The 27,181-nt window shown below is 34.7% G+C and overlaps 1 protein-coding gene across 3 annotated transcripts in view; it reads right to left on the minus strand.

The window, feature by feature from the left end:
- Nucleotides 1-27,181, minus strand: part of LOC137630516 (uncharacterized) — a 470,796-nt gene that overhangs the window by 23,065 nt on the left and 420,550 nt on the right. For 2 of the 3 annotated variants that reach the window (XM_068362027.1, XM_068362025.1), the window contains one exon: nt 13,428-13,492. The gene's annotated coding sequence lies outside the window, so the exon portion shown is untranslated. Of the gene's footprint in view, nt 1-13,427; nt 13,493-18,462; nt 18,705-27,181 lie in introns of those variants that run through there. The other variant, XM_068362026.1, reaches the window with a different exon arrangement.

Raw genomic sequence — 27,181 nt, forward strand, 5'->3', positions numbered from 1 at the left:
GAGGATAAACAGCATAGGTGACAACACATTCCCTTGAGGTACTCCGCTGTTAACTGGTAATTCATTAACTTTGCCCTTGCTAGGCTTATGAACAAACTTAATCAAACTCACATATGGTCAAAATCGGTACAGTAGTTTTTGTGTAAAGTTGATTACAAACAAATAATAACTCTGGACACAATATTGACCAGTGTACACTATAAAAGTTTTTTCATAGTTCACAAATACCACCAAAAGTGGATTTCTATATGCTATGCATTGGTGTAAAACATGGCTTACAATAAAAATTTAATCAGAATACTTCTATAAATTCTAAATTAATCAATTGTAAGGTCAGAGAATTTAATAAATCATAATTCCCAGTTTTCCTCCCATATTTTGGAATATAATTCCCAACTAAAAGCAAAATAAATATATTTCCATAACAAATAAAGATGAAGTGGTTTTTGAATGTGTGAAATTAGGTTCGAAAAAGGGTGCAAAATGGGATTTTACATTTTTCATTACATAGAATTTCTTACATCTATCATTAACAGTAATAACTTGAATAAAACACCATACCGTGTCTAACAATCTTTAGTGCTAAAAATCCAGTTATATACGTTATATATTAAAAAAAAAATAAAAGTAGGATCTTCAGCTGAAGAGGCACATTGTAAAAAGTGCGTAAGCTCCTGCTTTTAAAAAATATACAACGAATTAACACTGATGTAAAATAATCTTATATCCAAATTTTGTGAATGTAGCTTATACTGTAACATATCTTATGGGAATCATAATTAAATCGTAATCAATTATCGACCGTATTGAATTTATCGATTTCACATCGTCCAGAGTTTTATCAATTAAACTGGTTTATTATTATTACTTGCTAGGCTACAACCCTAGTTGGAAAAGCAGGATGCTACGAGCCCAGGGGGCCACAACAGGGAAAATAGCCCAGTGAGGAAATGAAACAAGTAAAAATAAAATATTTTAAGAACAGTAACAACATTAGAATAGATAGTTCCTATATAAACTATAAAAAAATTAACAAAACAAGAGGAAGATGATTATAGAATAGTCTGCCCGAGTGTACCCTCAAGCAAGAGAATTCTAACCCAAGACAATTGAAGGCCGTGGTACAGAGGCTGTGGCACTACCCAAGACTACAGAACAATGGTTAGCTCGTAAGTCAGATGAATTCTGTTTTCAACATCCATTCCTAAAAAAAACTCGTTTGTGATTTTTTGTCACGAATATAACCACGTAGCATTAAGGAAAGTGTCTTCAACGACACAGCGGAACATTCACTCGTTTCTTCTTTTAATGTGACCCAGAAAGTAAAATCCGAACCCCTGTACGGCGATCTTTACTAATTCGTCCACCCAGAAGAGTTCGGTTACACGCGTTACGCAACGCCCAGACCAAAAGGGTTTAAGGACAGGTCTTGTCCGCCCACAGTGGTGGAACGGGAACGTCCAAACTGGATTGACATGCTGAATATCTACGTCTACAGCCCGCAAAACCAAAACAGGAATTAACCAACACGCGAGGGGCGACGTTATTAATTCGTTCATTTTACTGTAAACCGGTCATTAAAATCATGCACGTTTAGCATATACTTACAAATTATAGCAAAAGTCCTGCAACCATTTCTACAAAGACAGTGAAAACGAAAATGGATATAACTAAAACGTGACGTATAAAGAAAAAGAAAACAAATATCACTATACAAGAAATAGTATATATACCGGGTTGGCTCAAATGAAGTTGGCTTATGCCAAACACGGACCCATCCATCTAAGCCACAGTTTTAACTTTACCAAATGTATTCTGCAAATATATTCCATATGACTATTACTTTTTGATATGATATGGCATTGTAATAATCCACCGGCCCCAACCGCTTAAAAAACGTACGTATATGATAAAATTATGCTTAAAATATCTGAAAAGTTAATTAGCATGTATGTGCAAAAGCATAACAATCCCAGCATCCTTATCATTATACAGTGCACTATATTTTAAAGAACCCCCTGGCAAGTTCGTGGCACGTTGATGGGAAACTTTCCTAAGAGTCGACCGCTCCCAAAGGCTTTCTCGGTACGACTGGACGTGGTATAACTAAAAAAAAGATCGGGCAGAAAATTATTAATATGCAAGCTGAACTTCGAATTGACATAAGTAATTCTAAACCATACTTCAAAATGCCACATACCACAAAACCCATTCCCTCATTCGTTATCAATCACGGAACTTTCATAGCTGCACCGTATGTCCTTCTGGAACAAAATCTCTGGGACTCCCCATAAATATCACAAGTCAATCTGTCATTCTATCCTAAGAATTGATTTAATTGATAAACATTATCCGGCGAACAGAATTAATAGTCTTCGAAGGTAACTAATAGAGGCAACTCCTAACAAGAGACAATATGAAAACTTCTCTCGCATTTGTCTCAAAATGTCAAATATGACACCAAACGATGATGAATGGTGAACATTTGGACCACGGCATCTCTCCAGGGGTAGAGGGCTAACTGTGAACGCTAATAAGGCTGTCATTCCTAATTTCTTTAGGCCTATTTTTTTTTCAACTGGGTGTTTTTCGTCTTTTATGGGAGTTATGAGTAAAGAAGAGACTTAAATAACCGAATTTAGGATATTAAAGAGTGACAAGATTATATGAATTAAACTTACAAATGTTATACAAAAAACATCATATGAATAGGGCAAGTAACTCAATATCATCATATAAAAAGATACGAAAAATTGTAATTTGATCGACTATGAAGATCAAAGGGGTAAAAACTTTCAGCAGCAGTAGTTTTTTTAAAGACCTCCGGGGGAACAAAGGATTACTACGTGTAAAATTAATTACGCTTAATATGATTTGAATTCTTATTAAAGGCCCAAGGTAACAAATGGGACTAAAAGAACGAATGAAAGATGATAAGACATTTTAAAGACATGTGAATCGTGAAATAATATACAGTTTTACCTCGTTAAGACTTTCTATTTAAGGGGATGTTAAATTATCATAGACAAAGACAAATAACGGTGTATGTAGTAGTAGTAGTAGTAGTAGTAGTAGTAGTAGTAGTAGTAGTAGTAGTAGTAGTAGCAGCAGGGAAAAAAGTACGTAAGAAAAAGAAAATGACCCGGACTTCAGGATAAAAATACCACAAATAATAAGAATATATCTTTAAAGGAATTTAGGTAAATTATAAAAAATAACCAATTGAAGTATGTAGAAGAAAAAGAAATAACTCCGACTTCCGAGTTGTAAAAATGCCACAAATAAGAATATACTTTTAAAGGAATTTAGATAAATGATAAAAAAAAACCCAATGAAGTATGTAGAATTAAAAAGAAATACCCCAATTTCAGAGTTCATGTAAACATACCATAATTAATAAGAGCATATTTTTTAAAGAAATTCAGGTAAATGAATAATTATCAATTATAACCAATTTAAGGCCCAAGAAAAAATCATGACCTTTTAAAGAGGAAAACTAAACGGTAAAACTCATATCACCCTCGCAAAAAAAGGTATGTAGCGAACGTAACCCCCAACCCGTATAGGCTACACACAGTCTGAGTCACTGCAACTTAAAGAATTCATAGAAAACCCGCACTAACCCGCATTCAGTTACAGCAGTATTTTTGTGTAGAGATGAAAAGAAAATGTCTTGATAGAACATTTAAGAATTTTTAACAAGCTATTCAATATGATGGGTTCTTTAAACACGATGAAAATTTAAACAAATAATAATGCAGAGAGGCCTGTTATTTCAATGTTGTTACTTTTTTTTGAAATATTTTTATTTTAATTGTTCATTACTTCTCTTGTAGTTTATTCGTTTCCTTATTTTTTTCCTCACTGGGTTATTTTTCCCTGTTGGAGCCCTTGGGCTTATGTCACCCTGCTTCTCCAGCTAGCATTGTAACCTAGCCATTATTAATAATAATAATAATAATAATAATAATAATAATAAAACCGTTAAAATGTCCATGCCACGTCAAGCAAGGCTTTATTTCGGCACTTGCTAGTTGGCACATACGACGCAAACCCATCTCCAACGAAATATTAGACTGACTCCCTTGGGGTAGAAGCAAACTTGCTTAACCTAGTCCAGGGATGTTTCCAGCGCGAATCTCTCTCTCTCTCTCTTTCGGGGACAGTTACATGAAACTGGAACCCACCCTTTCCTCTAAAACACTTCCCGGACAGTCCAGGAATGGTGGCATGGCCGAGGAAGGGATAGCTCACGGCTTTTATTTAGGCGGAGGGGGGGGGAGGGATAAAAACAGGCCGTTTTTTCCCTTAAAAATCTTACTGTCCACTGCTCTACCGAGCACGTAAAGGAAATTTGATACCAATGGCCGAGTGTTGCAGCCTCAACTCTCTTTTATCATTTTCTACACTCGAGATATGGAAGAATCCACGGGAAAATGAAAAGGGTTTTACTTTTCATTCTACAAGCGTAAGAGCTCTCTCTCTCTCTCTCTCTCTCTCTCTCTCTCTCTCTCTCTCTCTCAAAGCGGTGAGTGACAGTTTTTGAGGGTTTTGATGCACTGCGGATGAGATTCAGGTGTTGGTGTATAAAGCTGCTAACGTATAAGCCTCTTTCAAACCGAAGAGTAATGATTCACAAATTCCAAGTTTGAACGTGGCAGTAACCACTCGGTATTTTCCTAGAACCAAAGGTTCTGGATTAATGCTCAAGAGAAATAGACACACTAACACAAACAAACACAAACATATATATATATATATATATATATATAAGCAGAACTATCCAGAACAATAAACTAAAAACCCAAGATATTCGTAAGCACAATCAGATCAAAATTGAGGAAACACTAAAGAAAGGAAGAAGTCAACAGATGTTTGCTTTAAAAGATGAAAATCTATATATTCACAGTAGAGATGGAGTGATAAAAGTTGCAGACGATTTCTATACAATGCTATACAATAGTGATATAAGAAATAATGAAACACCCGAGCCGGTACCTAACGTAACAATAGGAGAAGTAAAGAAATCCTTAAAAGGCAAAGCAGGAAAAGATGGCTCAACAATTGATTTAATAATAGACGGAGAAGATTTCATGCTAGAAAAAACTGGCCAAACTCTTCACCAAATATATACCTGCAAGAATGCCCTATAGCTACAGCTTGGAAAAACTTTATCATTATACTAATTCACCAAAAGGGAGACAAAAAAGAAAAAAAAGAGCCCTGAAAAATTATCGCGCAATAAGTTTACTCTCCATAATATATAAAATATTTACAAAGATCATATTAGGCCGAATAGAACGACAGCTGGACTTTATTCAACCAAGAGAGCAGGCAGGCTTTCTAAGTAGGTATTCAACAACTGACCATTTCCATGTAATTAACCAGCTAATGGAAATATCAAGTGTATGGTAAACCATTATGTATGGCATTTATAGACTATGAGAAAGCTTTTGATTTTGTCAAAACATCAGCAGTAATGAAAGCTCTTCAAAAACAAGGAATAGAAGAATCTTATGTTAAAACAATTGAAAATATCTATACAGGAATTAAAGCAATCATGAAACTAAATAAAGATAGTGAGAACATTCTGATTGAGAAAAGAGCTAAACAGGGAGACTCCGTCTCCTAAATTATTCACAGCATGTCTAAAAGAAGTCTTAAGAATTTGGACCGGGAAACTGTAGAATTACCAATTTAATATTTGCAGATGACATAGTTGTGTTTAGTGAATCATGGGAGGAATTACATAAGACGATAGATTTGAATATAGAATGCAGAAATGTAGGACTGAAAATGATTATGAGTAAAACTAAGATAATGCTCGATGAAAATGCAGAGACAACAAATAAGAATTATAGACGAGCCTCTGGAGATTATTAATAAATGTACGTACTTTAGGAGTTAGGACACACACTGTTTCCCGAGGACACGAGGCCGTAATTAGAAGGATAAGCATGGGAGGGAGAGCATTTGGTAAGCAAAATAAGATTATGAAATGTAAAATGCTACTGTCTCTAAAAAAAGAAAAGTACTGTATGTAATGAGATGGTCCTACCCGTATTGACTTGATGGACGGACACAAAGACCAAAAACAGACGCAAGTGGAAGGACATGGGTGAGGCCTTTGTTCTGCAGTGGATCTATATATATATATATATATATATACACATATATATATATATATATGTGTGTGTATATATATATATATATATATATGTGTGTGTGTGTGTGTGTGTGTGAGTGTGTGATACCAATGACCTCTTGGTCACAAGGCTCAACAAAGAATGAAAAAATCCTTCACTCTGCAAGGGTAAAGGCTCCTCTACATAAGAGTAGGGTGAAAAATAAAAGAATTAGAGACAAGAGGTGAAAGAAAATCAATGGAATATAAAAGAAATAAAACTAAGGGAACGAGGACTCCAGATAAACATCAGAACGACCAGTCATCCAAGACTCCAGTTGGGCCTGCTTTATAAACTTGAAAAAACACTCTATTCAGAACCAGTTTCTAGGGTTCATTTTATTATTACTATTAAATGCTAAGCTACAACCCTGGTTGGAAAAGCAAGATGGTATAAGGCCAGGGGCCCCAACATTGAAAATAGCCCAGTGAGGAAAGGAAACAAGGAAAAATATAATATTTTAAGACTAGTAACATTAAAATAAATATTTCCTATATAAACAATAAAAACTTCAACAAAACAAGAGGAAGAGAAACTAGATACAACAGTGTGTCCGAGTGTACCCTCAAGCAAGAGAACTCTAACCCAAGACAGTGGAAGACCATGGTACAGAGGCTATGGAACTACCCAAGAATAGAGAACAATGGTTTGATTTTGGAGTGTCCTTCTAGAAGAACTGCTTACCATAGCTAGAGTCTCTTCTACCCTTACCAAGAACAAAGAAGCCACTGAACAATTACATTGCCGTAGTTAACCCCTTGGGTGAAGAAAAATTGTTTGGTGATTTCAGTATTGTCAGGTGTATGAGGACAGAGGAGAATCTGTAAAGAATAGGCCAGACTATTCGGTGTCTGCGTAGGCAAAGGGAAAGAACCGTAACCAGAGAGAAGGATCCAATATAGTACTGTCTGGCCAGTCAAAGGACCCCTTACTCTCTAGCGGTAGTATCTCAACGGGCGGTTGGTGCCCAGCCCAACCTACTATGGATGGACTACGGTAGCTTGGGATATGCCTAACTGATTCTTGCATAACTAATTATTTCTGAAGCCGATTAGAGGGAAAATAGATTCTATTCTCATTGAAAAAGTTAATTTAGTTAAACATGTAACAGTATTAAACAGGTTAAAGTCAAGGGACCATGAAATGGTGCGAAGGAAAATTTGTCTAGATCCAAGGAAAGAAAGAGAAAAGAAAATAATTTTTAGAGCGAAAATAACGCTACTGTAATAAGAGAAAATATGATAGTTTGCATAGCAATACCAAAATAGGTACTCCCAGTTATATGATGAAATAGAGGCAAGAAGAAAATTGAGCTTGGATATAATTTTACCTTAAACAGTGGTCTTTTCTAGAATGATAATAAGCATTTAAGAACTGTAACTCAAGAGGGAAATATATTTATTTAGGGAAATGTGACTTTCCCTGTACTCTAAAAGCTGGATTCAAGTAAACTGCAGAAGAATAATACATACCAAACAATATGACCACCAACATCGAACAAGGAAACGTAAGAAGGGCAAAAGGTTAAACAAATAATAAACAGAATCGGAAGAGTTAAAAAGAAGGATCAGTTTTGTTTACAAAATCCAGAAGGTACACTATTGTTTCTTCCGTAGCCATGATGGTAGAGGGAGGGAAAGGGGGAGGGGGGGGGGGGGGGGTTAGTCCGACCACCTTGACGCCCGCCATGGATACTTGAAGCTTCGTTCAACACTTTACAAGACGCATAATAGAAAACGGGACGTCCACAAGTTTAAAAATCATGTACCAATGAAGAGATTAATTTACCAGTGTCAAACTCGAAAACTATCTTATTTCAAAAATGTACATTAAGAATGCATAAAAGATGTTTAAAACAATAAACTAAAAGTACAAATACTTCCAAATAACTTTTCGCAAGTGAACTACATGTTCCAGGTCGAAGACATTCTGCAACGTATTGAACGTACCTGCAGGTGAGTCGGTAGTTGAGAAAAATGAAAGGGGGGAACCCTTGGGATGGGAAGAAAAGAGGGAGAAGGAACTTAGATGGGGGAGTAGGGGGGATAGTATTAGTGTTCTCTTATTACACACTTATTATATTTCATCCATCTACCTAGGCAGCCCAGTCCCCGCCGACTCGCCGCCACTCGCCAGAACTCACGTGCAGGCAGCACTTACTTATCCCCTCTTACGAGCCGCTTCCACAACTCGTCTTGCATTTCCTTCTTCGATTACTCGCAATTCCTAACTCGAATTCCAATTTAATTTCCCATACATAACTCGCATTCATATCACCGTTAATCCAATAGTCACATTCCATTACTTAAAAAAAAAAAAAAAAAAAAAACAGAATTATGCCAAACCGTTTGAAAACCTTATTCGCCACCTTGCCAATACCCACTGAAATTTGAGGGGGTTATAAACGTTATATCCTTCTGCCGTGTGTCAATCAACAGACGACCTTCCGACAACCACCGGGGTTCCCTTGTCCACATGTGCATTTAATCAATCGACCAGGCCCCATACTCGAAAGCTACCTCGACAAGTTTCGAGGGCTCTCCAGCTGTGACGCGTGGAGGTAAACAATGGTCTCGCCGTCCACAGAATTGAGTTCCCACACCCTGAAAGATATGAGAGAGAGAGAGAGAGAGAGAGAGAGAGAGAGAGAGAGAGATTTTGTTAGGTTTCCCAAAGGAATAAAAGTGACATCCCTTTTCCAGCATATCCAAGACCACAACAATGTTACGTTCATCTCTATGACATAAACATGTGACTTATCACGGCAAATCCTCACAAATAGGATGTTACACTTTATGGACGTTTGAGCGCCAGACACAGCGCGCGTGCGCGCATACTCATAAGTCGTTCTAATCCAAAAAGAGATATAAAAAAATATATTCGTATTAAACGAGACAGCATTTGACTTCACAAGAATAAAAATACATTTGACGTAAGAGAGAATTTCAGAAAGCCAAGTTGACCTTGTGAGAACAGAACCAGAAAAAGGCCTGGTCCCAGAAATGACAGAAAATTCCTGAGTTGTTACCACGGCGTGACCACAAATTACTCTGTTCATTAACATTAACAAAGAGGCTTAAGTTAGCGATGACAAATAACTGACTTTAAAAGGCATTATATATGCTCTCTCTCTCTCTCTCTCTCTCTCTCTCTCTCTCTCTCTCTCGTTTTAACACCAGTCTTCTAACATATGGAATGTAATATTATTTTTAATTAGAACCTCTCTCTCTCTCTCTCTCTCTCTCTCTCTCTCTCTCGTTTTAACACCGAAGTCTTCTATCATATATGGAATCTGATTTTTTTAAATTAGAACTCTCTCTCTCTCTCTCTCTCTCTCTCTCTCTCTCTCATTTTAACACCAAAGTCTTTTAACAAATGGAATATGTAAATTTCTTTAATTAGAACTACTCTCTCTCTCTCTCTCTCTCTCTCTCTCTCTCTCTCTCTCAGACACACATACATACAAAAGAAAATATAAAAAAATACCCTAAAACATGAATATACATTTGAGCAATAGCTATAGAATACGTCCATGAAGCCTTTATATTTACTATGCATATATTAAAATGGTGCTCTGTATATCATTATGCAGCTAGTGAAGAATTCTTCATAAAAATGCTGTGGCGGAAAGGAAAACATTGACTATCACATAAGACAAAATAAAAGACAAACATTGTACAAAGCAATTACTCCAAAAATAAGCCAAATTTGAAATATTTTACAAGAAAATATTACTGATAATTCAAATTTTATACTTTTAAAAATAAAAAGCAAATAGCTCGTAATATCCTTTCTGTTATAATGAGAACTGTAATATATGATTGGTAACACTACTTTTTACAACGTAATCTATATAAGCTGTAATACATAATCAATATTCCCTTGCAATTTACTATCATTGGTCCTGCATTACCGTTGTTCAATTCTACTTGATTACAATAATCAGTGTTTGCTTTCTCTCTAATATGACTGCTACACGTCAAATTTTGTATTTCTTGCGCATAATGAAAAAAATACCTGAAAATCTTACTAAATATTTTTATTCTGAATATAATTCAAAGATTTCATAAATTTTTCTTAATGAAATTCCTTAGAACCTATATATGTATCTTTGTTTCGTCTATATCAAAATATTTATAAAATAACACTGTCCAGAACAGCTGAATCAGAATATATCATTGGTAAAATTATTTGTTTGAACTTATTACACATTGACAATAAATGAAAAAAAATATGCCTGTGAAAATACCGAAGAGAGAACACAATTATACGTTAAACAAGAACAAAATCACTTTCTGAGGTGCAAAGAAAATCTCATATTAGAAATGTTTGATCTCGACGAATATGAAAAGGAGAATATTTATCTGTATATGTTGCTGCTTATATCATTTAATGACAGGATACTATACCCATGTGATTACGTTAATATCCACTGATGTGTTAATTACATCAATTAAGTTTTAGAGCTTTCCAAAGCTAATGGGCATTGTATCAACCAATACATAACTTACAATCGGGCACACTATTCTATCTCATTTCTCTTCCTCTTGTTTTGTTCAAGTTTTCGTAGTTTATGTAGGAGATATTTTGTTAATGTTACTGGTCTTCAAGTATTTTTTTTCCTGGTCTCCTTTCCTCACTGGGCTATTTTCTCTGTTGGAGCCCCTGGGCTTATAGCATTCTGCTTTTCCAACTAAGGTTGTAGCTTAGCAATTAATAACAACAACAACAATAATAATAATAATAATAATAATAATAACAATAATAATAATCCGTATCATTCGACCAGGCAATTTAAGATGGTTATATTCCTGATTGAAAAAAAAAAAATTATTGTTCAACCACACATTGAAATTTTCATCTTATCAGCTTCCACTGAATACAAGCAGGTAACGAATAACAGATACGTGTAAAAGCAAATGTTTTGGCATAGTATTTAAATTCCCTAACATCTAAACATTAAAGTTAAGATAATAATTAAATAAAGTAAAAAATAACAATAAACGCCAATCTAGTTAGAAAAGTCAACTTTAAGAGAGGACTTAACACCCATCCCCCTCAGCACCAAATAAAAGTTCTTGACTTGAAAGTCCGTGCAAGCAAAAAAGGGGAACGAAACAGGAGCTCTGGTTTCATCCTATTAGCGCCCTACCAATATTTCCCGAGGGGAAAGGCAGACCACTACCATCTTGTTTGGCCAATGGCCGATTAGTTATTATGAAAATAAACATGAGTAATGATGTTTTACATGAATTTTAAATAAGTGTTAATGATATGATCAAGGGTATATTAACATCAAATGCTTAACACATATTTCTTCAATGTCGATTGTCCGTTACAGATTATCATCATCATCTCATGAGCTTATTGACGCAAAGGGCCTCGGCTAGATTTCGCCAGTCGCCTCTATCTGGGGCTCAATACTTCTCCTTTCATCATCTACTACTTCAGGCTTCATAGTCCTCAGCCATGTAGGCCTGAGTCTTCCAACTCTTCAAGTGCCTTGTGGAGCCCAGCTGAACGCTTGGTGAACTAAACTCTCTTGGGGAGTACGAAAAGCATGCCCAAACCATCTCCATCTACCCCTCACCATAATCTCATCCAAATATGGCACTCGAGTAATCGTCATTGTTTCATTTCTAATCCAGCCCTGCCATTCAACTTCCAGATTATATGATATTGGAATTTCTTATACTCTGTATTAGATTATAGCGTTAACTAAAGAGACAATTGGATATAATAAAAATCATTAGTCATCTAATTATCTATTGTTAGTTGCCTAATCTTCATCAAACATGTCCGTGCAGACTGCTGATAATACAGCTACTTCAACTTCAAGAAGATATTTCCGATCTTGTCACAAGGTCAGTTTTCTTTTTTTTTTTAGATCAAACTTTGTAAATTCGATATCAAATTTTTAGCTTTCCACAACTGAAAAAGAGTCAGATTCGTTTGTTGCTAATTTGACGACACAGTATATTGATTAGTAAAAACGTTATGTTGTTCTTAAATTAAAAAAATGCGTACAGGCTATTACAATTACACAAAAATATTTTTTCTTTGGTCGACATTCTTTCTTTAAAGTAATTTAAGATGTCAATCACACCCGTTGTTGTTATACGCAATTAAAATTATAAAGTCATCCGGTCACTTGGTAAGGTGATGAGACAATCAGGCAGACAGACAGGCTTAAAGACTAAATGCCAGAAACAGATGACCATGAACCAGGAGACAGTTGGGTTTTTGTGACCAAGTTGTTTTTTTCTTTAAGTTAGTCTTAGCAAGGTTTTAAGAGAAATTAGAATGAGCTAAGTATTCACTTGCTTAATATGACAGAAATTTGAAAAAACTGATAAATATTTAAGTCTCGCATTTCGTAGAAGAAATAAACATGGGAAACTTCAATAATGTGGGATAACACACACACTATTGGTAATAATTTTCCCGTATGTATACATTTACTAAACAGTTCAATAAGTCGTTTTATCGTCTCAATGATTTCAAAACAAACTTCTATTAGAGGACATCACATAACATACAATATTGAACTACATACTATCTAGAAAATTGCAATGAAAAAAAAATGGATATATTGTCAATATTATTATCAATATAAGTCGTAACAAAGGCCGTCGATGAAAAGACCAAACATAGAATTTCCATGGAAAAAAAGCAGCTGATGATATAAGTAAGGATACAATTTCCGAAAACGAAAAAACTGGACAAAAACACGTATGAGAGAGAGAGAGAGAGAGAGAGAGAGAGAGAGAGAGACCTGTCTGCGGTCATGACGAATAATCACTAAATGGGGTCAGACTGGTGTCAGCTGGACATTTTCGTAACCAACTTAAAAAAAAAAAAAGGATTTACTGTATTCTTTTTATTTTTCATTTCATAAGAACACGTTTCCAAAGTTTATGGAGTTCAACAAATCCTTAGCATCTTTTGTGGCTTCCTTTGGTAACTGGATCTATTTCATACTTTCAAGTGTTAAACGAAAGTCAATAATTTGGATGATAATTTCAAAGTACCTTACACAGCAATACGCGTTCATCCATCAATGATTATTACTAAAATTAAATACTATATATACAGTTAATTAACATGTGCTTGGTATAAACTGCATCTAATAAATAAGAATATAAAAAATAAACAAAACTAAGATCAGAATATAGTTAGTGGTAACGTTGAAATACACAGAGAGAGAGAGAGAGAGAGAGAGAGAGAGAGAGAGAGACTCACCAAAATTTGTTAAGCAGTCATCACATTTGCTGCAATTACGGTTCTCGACGGCGCATAACTCTATTCTGAAAAAGAGACAAAGAATATTATTAAACTTGAAAAAAAAACTTAAAATATACATATGTATATTCAGTAAGAGCAAAAAATTGCGAGCAAAACACGTTGAAGGAAAACCCGTTTTAAGTCTAATGGAAAAACAATACAATAAGAGACAGCCAAATACTAAGCAGATATCAAATAAATATCTGAACGTTGCAAATTCTAAGTACAGAGAGAGAGAGAGAGAGAGAGAGAGAGAGAGAGAAACTCTCATTCTCAAGTTTTCTCATTATTTATGCTTGTATATATATATATATATATATAAATATATATATATATAAATATATATATATATATATATATATGTGTGTGTGTGTGTGTGTGTGTTATCTTGACATTCAGGAAACACATCGTGTTTTGTTTGGAGTTCTTTGTGCTACTGATGATTCTTCTGTAGATTTATTAAATATTTAAAGTTGTGAGTTCTACTATGTATATATATGTGTATGTGTATGTGTATATATACATACATGTATATATATATATATATATATACACATACATTTATACATACATATATATACATACATATATAAGGAAAAATTCTATCTATTATTTTACCTATTCCTGCCAGTCAAAATGTTGCACATTTCTGAAGTTAAAATTACTCCAGACTGAGCTATCGAGAGAGAGAGAGAGAGAGAGAGAGAGAGAGAGAGAGTGAGTCGTGCGGAAAGACTGAGGAAAAGAGGACCGATGATAATGACGGATGACTGGAGAGGAATGGCTAATAATAGGGGAGGCGCCACGAAGAGTACCCCCAAAAGATAAGGGAGGAAAAGACTAGAAAGAAATGTAGATGAACAGAAAGAGAAAGAGTTAGGGACTGACCTACGATTTACCCACTATCATCTTCACGCATAGGTATCTATTTGGAACTGCTTTCAATCCCACAATACCGCTTATAAATTCAATAAAAAAAAGTTTGGTGCTAACAATATCCCACTTAGGGAAGACCTGTTCTGGTACCAAACCGATCGAGGAGAGAGAGAGAGAGAGAGAGAGAGAGAGAGAGAGAGAGAGATGGAAAGCCCTGTTAATTTCCTGGGTGATACAAAGACATCGAAAATATTCTTTCGTGAAAGAATTATTGAGTGTGTGCGTGTGTATATATATATATATATATATGTGTGTGTGTGTGTGTGTGTGTATGTATGTATGTATGTATGTATGTATACAATGCTCAATGAAACGTTCGTTATAAAATGAGTAAAATGTCAAAATTTGCTTTATATCTCATTTTTTCATAAGCCAGCGACTGAAACCTAACACATGGACACAAAAATACCCCCTGAACACATATCGTCAACACTCAGGTGATAAAAAAAAGAAAAAAAAAAAAAAAAGGAAATTTATATCCTAAGCAAAGAATGGTGGAGTAAGGAGGGCTTCGTTATTCACTACACTATTTATGCGTTATTTATGGCTATAATAAGGATAATTGCTGAACCAGTAGCAATCCATAATACATATTATTAAATATAAACAATGACCTACTCAAAGTAATAACCTTCTTGTACTTGCAGTAACATTAATGGCAATTAATATTTTTAAAAAGTATGATTTAATATTACATTGATATAAAACTAAGGAGGATTTTCATTACAAAAAGGAATACTTCCCGAGCAGAAATACTGAGGTCAACGGAAGGGGGCCTAAGGTAAGCTTAAGATAATATGACTCAGGGAGGAAAACTTCATCAGCTAATGGTCTGCGGGATACACAATTTACGACCTTTAATTAGACGTGTCAGAAACCACTGAAAACATCACCTTCTGACGTAGCGAATAATCGTTATTGATAATTACGACAATGGAATCTCATTACAAACTTTTCATTCCTCGAACGAAACTAAAAATTGGGATGTGTTGGTCTTCGGCAAAAAAGATTTTGGGGTGGAAGAGAAAATAGGATTCAAAATTTTATTTAATTTCAATATCCTAAACCAAAATTGGGGATGTGTTGGTCTTCGGCAAAAAAAAGATAGAGAAAATAGGATTCGAAATTTTATTTAATTTTAATATCCTAAACAAAAAATTGGGATGTGTTGGTCTTCGGCAAAAACAGATAGAGAAAATAGGATTCAAAATTTTATTTAATTTTAATATCCTAAACAAAAAATTGGGATGTGTTGGTCTTCGGCAAAAAAGGTTTTGGGGTGGAAGAGAAAATAAGATTCGAAATTTTATTTAATTTCAATATCCTAAACCAAAATTGGGGATGTGTTGGTCTTCGGCAAAAAAGATAGAGAAAATAGGATTCAAAATTTTATTTAATTTTAATATCCTAAAAAAAAAATTGGGATGTGTTGGACTTAGGCAAAAAAGGTTTTGGGGTGGAAGAGAAAATAAGATTCAAAATTTTATTTAATTTCAATATCCTAAACCAAAATTGGGGATGTGTTGGTCTTCGGCAAAAAAGATAGAAAAAATAGGATTCAAAATTTTATTTAATTTTAATATCCTAAAAAAAAAATTGGGATGTGTTGGACTTAGGCAAAAAAGATTTTGGGGTGGAAGAGAAAATAGGATTCAAAATTTTATTTAATTTCAATATCCTAAACAAAAATTGGGATGTGTTGGTCTTAGGCAAAAAAAATTTGAGGGTGGAAGAGAAAATAGGATTCGAAAATTTATTTAATTTTAATATCCTATTTTTCAATCAAGATGATTAAAATATTAAAGAAAAATTATACATTAAATTAATCATAAACGTTGAAAATAATTACAACTTCCCAGCGCCAAACAATATTATGAACCATTTAAATGATTATTGTTAAACTGCCTGAATAAATTTGCGAGATTATCATACAACTCTCACTTGACCCAGGCACAAGTCATTTCTGCACTCGTAAAATTCTCCAAAAGACGGGTGACAAATAGTTCCACAATCCCACAACCATCCTACACGTGACTACCTCCCCCCCACACTTACAAGGTCCCAATCCTCAAAAAGAAAAAAAAAAAAAAGGAGACGTGACATCATTCCTGGCTTTAACGTTGTGAGGCATTTTCGTACCCCAAAGCGTCAAAATCCAAAAGAATATATCTAAAACTTTAATGGGATTTAGGATTATATATCTCTATTTGTTTTGACGGGTTTTCCATCAATCTGGATAACAACCGTTTTGTAATTTAGGAGGTAGAATATTCATCTAAACACATGGGTGAATATGTCAAATACATAATACAGTATATTCCACAATAAATACACTACTCGTGGGTAAAATTTCCTGAATATATTCCTGCGTAAACTTGGAAAACTGGTCATGATTCGTTCAGTATTTTCATTTTTTTTCTTGTGGTTGATTGCATATATATATATATATATATACACACACACACACACACATATATATAGGCCTATATATATACACACGTGTGTGTGTGTGTGTGAGATTTTTACTGTAACACAAAACTGGAATAATTCATTGACATTGTGAATGTGAAAATAATAATAATAATAATAACCTTATGAAACCAGCAAATATCTATTAGATACACTTACACAACCCAGAACAGAAACGAACTGCATAAAAATGTCATGACACGAATTCTGCAATGAGAGAGAGAGAGAGAGAGAGGAGAGAGAGAGAGAGAGAGAGAGAGAGATACCAATTAGTACTTAACAAAGCAAACCTTGTATATTGCCTTCATTAATCATCTCACACACGATTCCAATACAACTAGACTTTAAAAGAGAGAGAGAGAGAGAGAGAGAGAGAGAGAGAGAGAGAGACTCATTCCAAAAGCATATTTTCTGACCTATCCGAGACGCATTCAAATACCCGTCTTTTCAATTTGTTCAATTATCACATGTCACTCTACTGACATCGCCATTGACCAGGATGTGACGTAGGATAACACACAACACAGTCAGCTGATAATTACCGTTTTAATTCGACGACAAAAGACTCTATAATGTTACCCCTAGTTAAAGTCAACACTATGAACCTGCGGTTAGCAGAACCCAGTTAAAAAATCTTGAACAGTTGAACTTTTTTTTTTTCTCAAATCGAGGGTCAAATTTAATAAGTTAAACTAACTGAAACATGATTTCTTAGTCCGGGCGGAAACCAGTTTTGAAATTTAAGGAAAATCCTGTTTAAATAAACATAGAAACGGAAGATTAACATAATTTCTTAAATAAAAATTCCAACCATGTTAACTAAGAATCCAAGGGTTAAACAGATTAAATCAATTATAAAACTGTGAATTACCTTAGTGAAGAAAAAAAAAATCAAGTGTTTTGGCAAGTTTAGTGTTTTTTCTTTTTCCCCTTGTTTACGTCAGATTAATAATAAAAAAAGTACTACTAAATAGCTCTCTCTTCATTGAAAAACTTTCTTCTTTTAATATTTGGTGGAACAAATTTTATAAGTTACGTTTTCAGTATCAATTGACCTGTTATAAAAACCATCTATTACTTTTCCAAACTTATTTACAATATTGATGATATAAAAAGTTATATATATATATATATATATATATACACCTAACTTGGATTTAAGAATCGGGCCCTAAGCCATTTGCTTTCCCAACTAGGGTTGTAGCTATGCTAGCAATAATAATAATAATAATAATAATAATAATAATAATAATAATAATAATAATAATAATAATAACAATTATCTTCAATTGATCATATTGAAATACTTAAAATCCTGTTGAGATTATTATTATTATTATTATTATTATTATTATTATTATTATTATTATTATTATTATTATTTTTATTATTATTACTTGCTGAGCTACAACCCTAATTGGAAAAGCAGAATGCTATAAGCCCAGGGGCCCCAACAGGGAAAATAACCTAGTGAGGAAAGGAAACAAGGAAAAACGAAACATTTTTAAAAAGAACATTTTAAGAAACCAGAAACAATATTTCCTAAACATTAACAAGTACGCATATTGCATTGCAATGAAAGGCTAACCTCAATTGATGTCCCCTCTGCCTCCGAGACATCAACGCGAAGAAAAGCCGACGAAATGTCACGAGATCCCTGATAGCAACAACAAAGAGACGATGAAAGTCTTCGGCAAACATTACGTAGAGTAAACAAAAGGACTCGAGTCCCTAATCCCGGAGTCATCATCGTTACATGGCCTCACCAGACCACGATTGGCATTATCCTTAATCCCCGATAGAGGCCGACAGACACAGAGTAATAAACCTTAAACCGTGGATGTAACCGAAAGTACTGTCAACTCACTGATAACACGAGAAGATTAGGGTAATATCAGAGCAACTTCTACCCACTAGATTAGTCAAGAGAAAATAATCAAAACATTCGATTCCTTCCCTGGGGAAGAGAAGAGGTCTGGTGATATGTTGTGGCATATGGAGATTAGAGTGAAAAAAAAAAAAACTTGCAAGCTCATTGATAAAGCTGTGGCCAAGTTGTTAGCATGATCTGACATCAGCTGTCAGGAATAATTAAAACGATAAACTCTCAAGAAGTGTATGAATCAAAGACAATGCATTTTGCGTGCATTGCCCAATTATAAAAAGTCTCAGATCTAGTAGCAATTCTGTGTACACTTTTTGTGTCCACCTTCTGTATACATGTTTCACAAAACCAGGAGGGAGAGAAGAAAAAAGAAGCTTATCAGCTTGCTCGTAGATGACTCATAATGATAAGCCACAGACTCTGGCAAACTCCGGCAAAGTCAAGAGTCGTAAAAATAGGTTACAACGATATGATGATAACGAAGACTTTTATCTGGCGTTATCAATTCGCTTCAATGGGCGAGAGGTGAAAAGGGACAGTTTTACTTCATGAAAAGTTGATTTAGAATTAGAAAGGAACTTGCTTTTGATTACGTGTGTTATTCTACAGTATTTTTATGGTCACATGATACACATAAAACTTCAAGATATAGCAAAATCATTTATATTGCAAAACACAACAATGTAATTGGGTGTATGTATGAAAGCGGCCACCTGAATGTATTATTATGGCTAATTTAGAATACGGCAGTGTTATGGGGGGGGGGGTGTCCACAAGGGGCGTTGCCCCCCCCCCCCCACAGGTAAGTAGGTAAAGACACGGCTTGTAGGTTAGGTTAGACAGAAAAGTTTAGTTCAGTTGATGTCCATTTTTAATCCACACGAAAGAAACTGGCCGCTGATATACAAAGGCTCCATGTAATTCAAAGTATTGCCATATTTTCACATATAAATAAATTATGAAACTGAAAATTACCTTAGAGAAATTGAAAAATTCTACCGAGTGTTGGCACATATAGTGTTTTCTTTTATTTTTCTTTTGTTTACGTCAGCAGTTTTTTTTTTTAAATACTACAGGATAGCCGCCTCTCCATTGAAAACTTTCTTCTTTTAATATCTGGTGAAGCAAATTTTATAAGTTACGTTTTCAACCTGTTAAAACCATCTATTACTTTTCCAAACGTTTCTTTTTATATACAAGGTTGATGAAATAAAAAAGTTATATATATATATATATGTATGTGGTGTGTGGGGGGGGGGGTGTGTGTGTGTGTGTGTGTAATCTTACACAGGCTTGAGAAACTCAACTCACACATTATATTTACGAAACAGTTAATTGATAATTTGAAATACAATATTTCAATTATTACATAAAACAAAATGGCTTGATCTTTCCATCGGAAACCCCTCCCCCCTCCCCCCGGGGGGGGGGGGGGGTGTTAAGTCACACGACCAAGTGCCATAGGCCAGTGAGAGAGAGGCCTAGAGATTTGCTCAGAGTATGAAGCCTAGGGCCGCGTGGGGGCGTATAGGCTTAACAAAGGCTGGTGTTTCGACAATAAGACTTAATCCCAGGGTGTCACCCAATCACAAACAAAAACTCGAAAGGGAGATATTGCCTTTGTCCGACTCAGACGTGTAACTGTTTCGTCTTCTTCATTTCTTTAACCTCCCAAGTCTCTTAATGCCCGCATGCCACCTTAAATCCTTGGGGGCTAGGGGAGGTGGAGGAGGGGGGGACAGGACATGAAGGTGGGTGGGGGTTTAAACATCAAGAACATTTAGAAAATACTGAATAAAAATACAGTAGAATTAGAAATAGGCAATACAGTATCACTCATTAAAGTAACTCAGAGAGAGAGAGAGAGAGAGAGAGAGAGAGAGAGAGAGGTTTCTTCCTTATCTCAATAATAGAGACAACGAATACTACACCACCGACAGCCGATTGGCTATCAGCTGCCAGCGTATCTCTTCACAGCTGATAAGAGTAACGAACATTACTTTGAAACTGGACGACGCTCGACGCTGATCTGGGAAATGGCCTTCCTTTAAGAATTACCTAATATAAAAATTCGCAAATAAATGTGTATGAAATCATAATTAAACTTTAATATATATTAAGATTCATAGGGACAATTCTATTTATCTAGTCATGGGTAGCGCCATAGCCTCTGTGCAATGGTCTTCCACTGTCTGGGGTTAGAGTTCTCTTGTTTGAGGGTACACTCGGCCACGCTATTCTATCTTATTTCTCTTCCTCTTGTTTTGTTAGTATTCAAAGTTTATTTAAGAGACATTTTAATCTTGATGTTACTATTTTTTAAATCTTATTTTTTTCCTTGTTTCCTTTCCTCACTGGGCTATTTTCCCTTCTGGAGCCCCTGGGCTTATAGCATCCTGCTTTACCAACTAGGGCTGTAGCTTAGCAAGTAATAATAATAATAATAATAATAATAATAATAATAATAATAATAATAATTCTGCGTAAAGAAAAATACATTTATTTCACGCTTTTTAAATTCACGATGTCTGGTCTAATTGGCAGCACAACCCTAATGCCATAAAAAAGTTTTACTGGAATATAATCACAATCTATATTCGATAAAAAAAGAAATTTATCAAATCTATCAATAGCTTTCCCTCGGCTATTAGTAAAATTACACTATATTTCAACGAATTGCTTGATTAAAAAGAAAACTTGCACAATACAAAATCAAAATAGTTTTAATTTGAAAAAAAAATGAAATAGGAGATAATATACACCTACGATTACAAATGGTGTGACCCTGAAATACACTCGTATACTAATCAGTTGCCAATATGGGTACACTTTCTGAAAAGAATGCTATAAAAAACTATATATTAACGAAATACACCAATCAATGAAAACGTTGATTTGACGTTACTGGATGCCTTAAACATTAACACTGGATATACGGTGAATTTTTATTGAAAAAGATACTCCAGGATATTTCTCAATAAAGCTACATAAAATAATGCTTTTCAAAGATATCGTTTTCCGAAGCTCAGTCTGACACATGCTGCTCTCTCTCTCTCTCTCTCTCTCTCTCTCTCTCTCTCTCTACGACTGCATCTTCAAATGTAAATCTATGATGAAAGGATTATTTGAGAGAGAGAGAGAGAGAGAGAGAGAGAGAGAGAGAGAGAAACTTTAAATACAAATTCATAAAAGAATGATTTGAGGAGAGAGAGAGAGAGAGAGAGAGAGAGAGAGAGAGAGCGAGCTCTACGATTGCAACTTTAAATAAAAATTTACGATAAAAGAATTATTTCCGAGAGAGAGAGAGAGAGAGAGAGAGAGAGAGAGAGAGCTCTAAGATTGCATTTTTAAATAAAAATTTATGATAAAAGAATTATTTTAGAGAGAGAGAGAGAGAGAGAGAGAGAGAGAGAGAGAGAGGAACTCTTAATTCTCTGCGTTTCTAAGAGTCGAAATAACGAAGGGAAATGAAAGAAAGAAGGAGGAAGATGAAAGGATTATTTGAGAGAGAGAGAGAGAGAGAGAGAGAGAGAGAGAGAGAAACTTTAAACACAAATTCATAAAAGAATGATTTGAGAGAGAGAGAGAGAGAGAGAGAGAGAGAGAGCGAGCTCTACGATTGCATCTTTAAATAAAAATTTATGATAAAAGAATTATTTCCGAGAGAGAGAGAGAGAGAGAGAGAGAGAGAGAGAGCTCTAAGATTGCATTTTTAAATAAAAATTTATGATAAAAGAATTATTTCAGAGAGAGAGAGAGAGAGAGAGAGAGAGAGAGAGATGAACTCTTAATTCTCTGCGTTTCTAAGAGTCGAAATAACGAAGGGAAATGAAAGAAAGAAAGGAGGAAACATAAATGAAAGAAATAAATAAATAAATAAAGTAATGAAAGGACGAGAAATCATCACAAGAATGATTACGACCACCTCACGTTAAATGGCCCATGTGTTGGAAGCAATACAATAAAAGTAACAATAACTTTATATCATTCACAAGATTCATGGCTTCTACTATTACCTCGTTAAGTATCTTGGAGCTCTCTCTCTCTCTCTCTCTCTCTCTCTCTCTCTCTCTCTCTCTCTCCAAGACCTGGGGGAACCCAAACAAAAAATAAGGAAATAAGGAATAAGGAACCATAGATCGCCCCGAAAACAAGACAATTCATTGGCACATTCATCCTTTAACTACTGTAATTGCTAAATCATATCAGTAAATGAAAAATATCTTCTTGCACACAAAAATGAACTGAGAGAGAGAGAGAGAGAGAGAGAGAGAGAGAGAGAGAGAGAGAGGAGGGGGCGTTCTTTTTACCTCAATTTATCCTTGTAGTACTGTTGTTAGTATTTTTTCTGTCGCTTTCAGTAAGAAGGGTCAGGAATCTCTCTCTCTCTCTCTCTCTCTCTCTCTCTCTCTCTCTCTCTCTCCAACCATAGATCGCCCCGAAAACAACACAATTCATTGGCACATTCATCCTTTAACTACTGTAATTGCTAAATCATATCACTAAATGAAAAATATCTTCTAGCACACAAAAATGAACTGAGAGAGAGAGAGAGAGAGAGAGAGAGAGAGAGAGAGAGAGAGAGTAACCGATCAAGCCATCACCATAAAAAAATAGGGGCTCCAGTTCGGCACCCTTGTATTTGCAATCAACACGCCATCTCATAAAGGGCGCGTTCAGAAAATGTGACGGGGAGAAACGTCGCGGGAAACTGTTGCATAAGAAACAAAAACTTTACATCCCAAGTTTCAATGTTACATCAACAAATGCAAAACTAAAAATCCTATTGTTGATTTTCCAACAATGATTGTGGAAACTACTACTACCTTAGGAAAAACTTTTTATTTGTAAATTAAATGACAACAAAGTGTATTGTATGATTTTGAATGAAAAATGAAGACTGATGACATGGGTAGTGCTATAACCTCTGTACCATGGTCTTCCACTGTCTTGAGTGAGAGTTCTCGTGCTTGAGGGTACACTGGGGCACTCTATTCTAATTTCCCTTCCTCCTGTTTTGCTAAAATTTTTATTTTATATAGGTAATATCTATTTTAATGTTGTTACTGTTCTTAAAATATTTCATTTTTTCTTTTTCCATTTTCTCACTGTGCTATTTTCCCTCTTGAGACCGCGGGGCTTATAGCATCCTGCTTTTCCAACTAGAGTTGTATTATTATTATTATTATTATTATTATTATTATTATTATTATTATTATTATTCCTAGCTAAGCTACAACCCTAGTTGGAAAACCAGAATGCTATAAGTCCAGAGGCTCCAAAAGGAAAAATAGCCCTGTGAGGAAAGGAAAAAAGGAAAATAGAATATTTCAAGAAGAGTAACATCATTAAAATAAATATCTACCATATAAACTATAATAACTTTAACAAAACAAGAAGAGAAATAAGATAGAATAGAGTGCTCGAGTGTACCCTCAAGCAAGTAATAATAATAATAATAATAATAATAATAATAATAATAATAATAATAATAATTTTGTCCCGGCGAGACATTTTTGTGAAACACGAATGTCACTCATGACAGCAAATCATGATCATGGTCGCCAGATGTCTAAATTTGACTTCATTATTGAGGCATGCAGGTCATGCATGAAAAAAGTCTATTTATAACTGACCAATGATTTTTTACATTTTGTTCAGTGTAATAATAAAGGAATAATGATGAAGGTCTGTTTTTATATAATAGTGATGATAACGTGAAAATGAACGTTACTGAATAGAGACACCACTAAAACCTCCATTCTTGTTCTGGTTTTTTTTTTTATTATTCTTTTTTCCATCTTGCTCTTCAATCTCTTCCAACTTTTACCTCAGTGTAACTCGACGGTAATACCTTAACAGGGGAGCTGAATGGCCTCACAGGCCCTAACGCTAAGCTATATGTACTAATTCCGTAAATCAAATTTTCATAGGTTTCTACTTCTTCTGAATCAAAATAATTTTTAAGAGCTCAACACTACAATAGAAAAATGCAAAATATTATCCTATTTATTAATCGTTAGTAAATTTTCAAAGTCAGAGTACAGTTATGGAGTACACGTCTCATTAATCTATTGGCCTGTATTACTGAAATACTGCTGAGAACCGTATATTTTTATGAAAAATTTACTATTAAATCACGATTTTTTTAAAGTGTAACTAATATATCAAACTGGATTAAAAAATGTAAAATATGAGCTCTACAACCGTAATCAATAATCAAATATAGAAAAGGTGGGAAACATGGCTGAAGTAGGGTACCATTACAGGACATCTCTATCCTTCATAAACATGAATAGAGAGAGAGAGAGAGAGAGAGAGAGAGAGAGAGAGAGAGAGAGAAATGAATCGTGAAAATGGGCCAATGCACACACAAACAGGAAAGATCAGAGAGAGAGAGAGAGAGAGAGAGAGAGAGAGAGAGAATCGTGAAAATGGGCCAATGCACACACACAAGCAAGATCAGAGAGAGAGAGAGAGAAAGAGAGAGAGAGAAAAAAATCGGCCAATGCACACACACAAGCAAGATCAGATTGTACAAGGCACTTGATCAATGCCCTTCCCATATCGAAGGGGCTGCAACATGGTTGCATCATACATCTGAAGCAAGCGCAATTAGTATTGCTGATATTACAGGCGGATCCATTTCCTTGCGTCCCTAAAAGCTAACGGCTCCAATATTCAAGCTAAATTTGCTCCACGCGAAATCTTTATAGAAATTGCAAGAGGAAACAAACACATTGGGCCACTGCAATTTAAGAAAACAGTCTGATTGGAACGGACTTCCATAATGCAAGGCAATGTCATTAATATCAAGGGTGAATGATAATATAAATACTTTCTCTCTCTCTCTCTCTCTCTCTCTCTCTCTCTCTCTCTCTCTCTCATAATTATTATTATCATCATTATTATTACAAGTTAAGCTATAACCCGTTGGAAAAGCAAGATACTATAGGACCTAGGACTCCAACAGGGAGAAAATAGCCCAGTAAGGAAAGGAAACTAGATGATATACAATATTCTTTTCTTTAAAATGGTGAATACCATGAAGATAACCTTTATATGACAAAATTTCTCTTTGAAGAAAACCTTTATATGGTAAAATCTCTTTGAAGAAAACCTTTATAAGGCAAAATCTCTTTGAAGAAAACCTTTATAAGGCAAAATCTCTTTGAAGAAAACCTTTATAAGGCAAAATCTCTTTGAAGAAAACCTTTATAAGGCAAAATCTCTTTGAAGAAAACCTTTATATGGTAAAATCTCGCTTTCCTCGATAGCTTTTCGAGTTTCCGTTCTCAAGGGAAACAGTGGCAAGTGAAAAATTAAAACAACACAGGGGGAAAAAATAATCCTGGTACTGTGATGCATCCTACCATAAGTATCGGTTATTGGCAAAAGTTAAAAGGGAAGATTAAAAACAATGACAGGTGTCCAATGTTCGGAAGAAGAGGGTTAAGAATCTATAGGTGGATATAAGAAAAAAAGTGTCCCGAGAGTCATATAACGAAGCGATCTTATAACCAATAACGTAATGGAGGGCTTATGAGAAACATTCATTTATTATGTCATGAGGATTCCAATTGAATTACAGGCATAATCTAAGTGAGAAAATTAAAATACATGTCTTTAGCGGCATAGCCACACACATACATACATACATACATACATACATACATACATACATATATATATATATATATATATGTGTGTGTGTGTGTGTGTGTGTGTGCGCGCGCGCGCGCGTGTGTGTGTGTGTGGATGAAAATCAAAAGAATTTCGTGCCCAAATAGAAATGTCTACCTCATATCAAGGTAGAATATATATATATATATATATATATACACACACATATATATACATATACATATGTATATATATGATATAATGTATATATACATATATGTATATATAATATATACATATGTATACATGTATGATATATATAATGTATATATATACACATTTGAGAAAGAGAGAGAGAGAGAGAGAGAGAGAGAGAGAGAGAGAGAGAGAGAGAGAGAGAAAGTACTCCTCCTTTTCAAATAGAAAAAAAATGGGTTTTTCAACATTATCCTCTTGTTACAAGGAGTAGTCACGCCCCAGCTGTCCATTTCTGAACTCGAGAATATTCCGAAGCAGTCACACTTGAAAGGATTAGAAAATAACAGAGGAAAAATACACAAACACAGAGACAGGACTTCCCTAACTTGATCTATATAACTCCGGACCAATAGCTCTTAGATTATAAATATTGGCTAGTTGATCTTTACATAAAAATGTCAATCTCACCGTGATGTTTTCAATTATAGTTTATATATGATTATCGGTTTTAATGTTGTTATTTTCCTTAAAATATCTTATTCTATTTGTTCATTACTTCTCATATCGTTCATTTATTTCCTTATTTCCTTTCCCCACTGGG

This window comes from Palaemon carinicauda, chromosome 38, assembly GCF_036898095.1.
Source record: "Palaemon carinicauda isolate YSFRI2023 chromosome 38, ASM3689809v2, whole genome shotgun sequence".
In the NCBI taxonomy this organism is placed as follows: domain Eukaryota; kingdom Metazoa; phylum Arthropoda; class Malacostraca; order Decapoda; family Palaemonidae; genus Palaemon; species Palaemon carinicauda.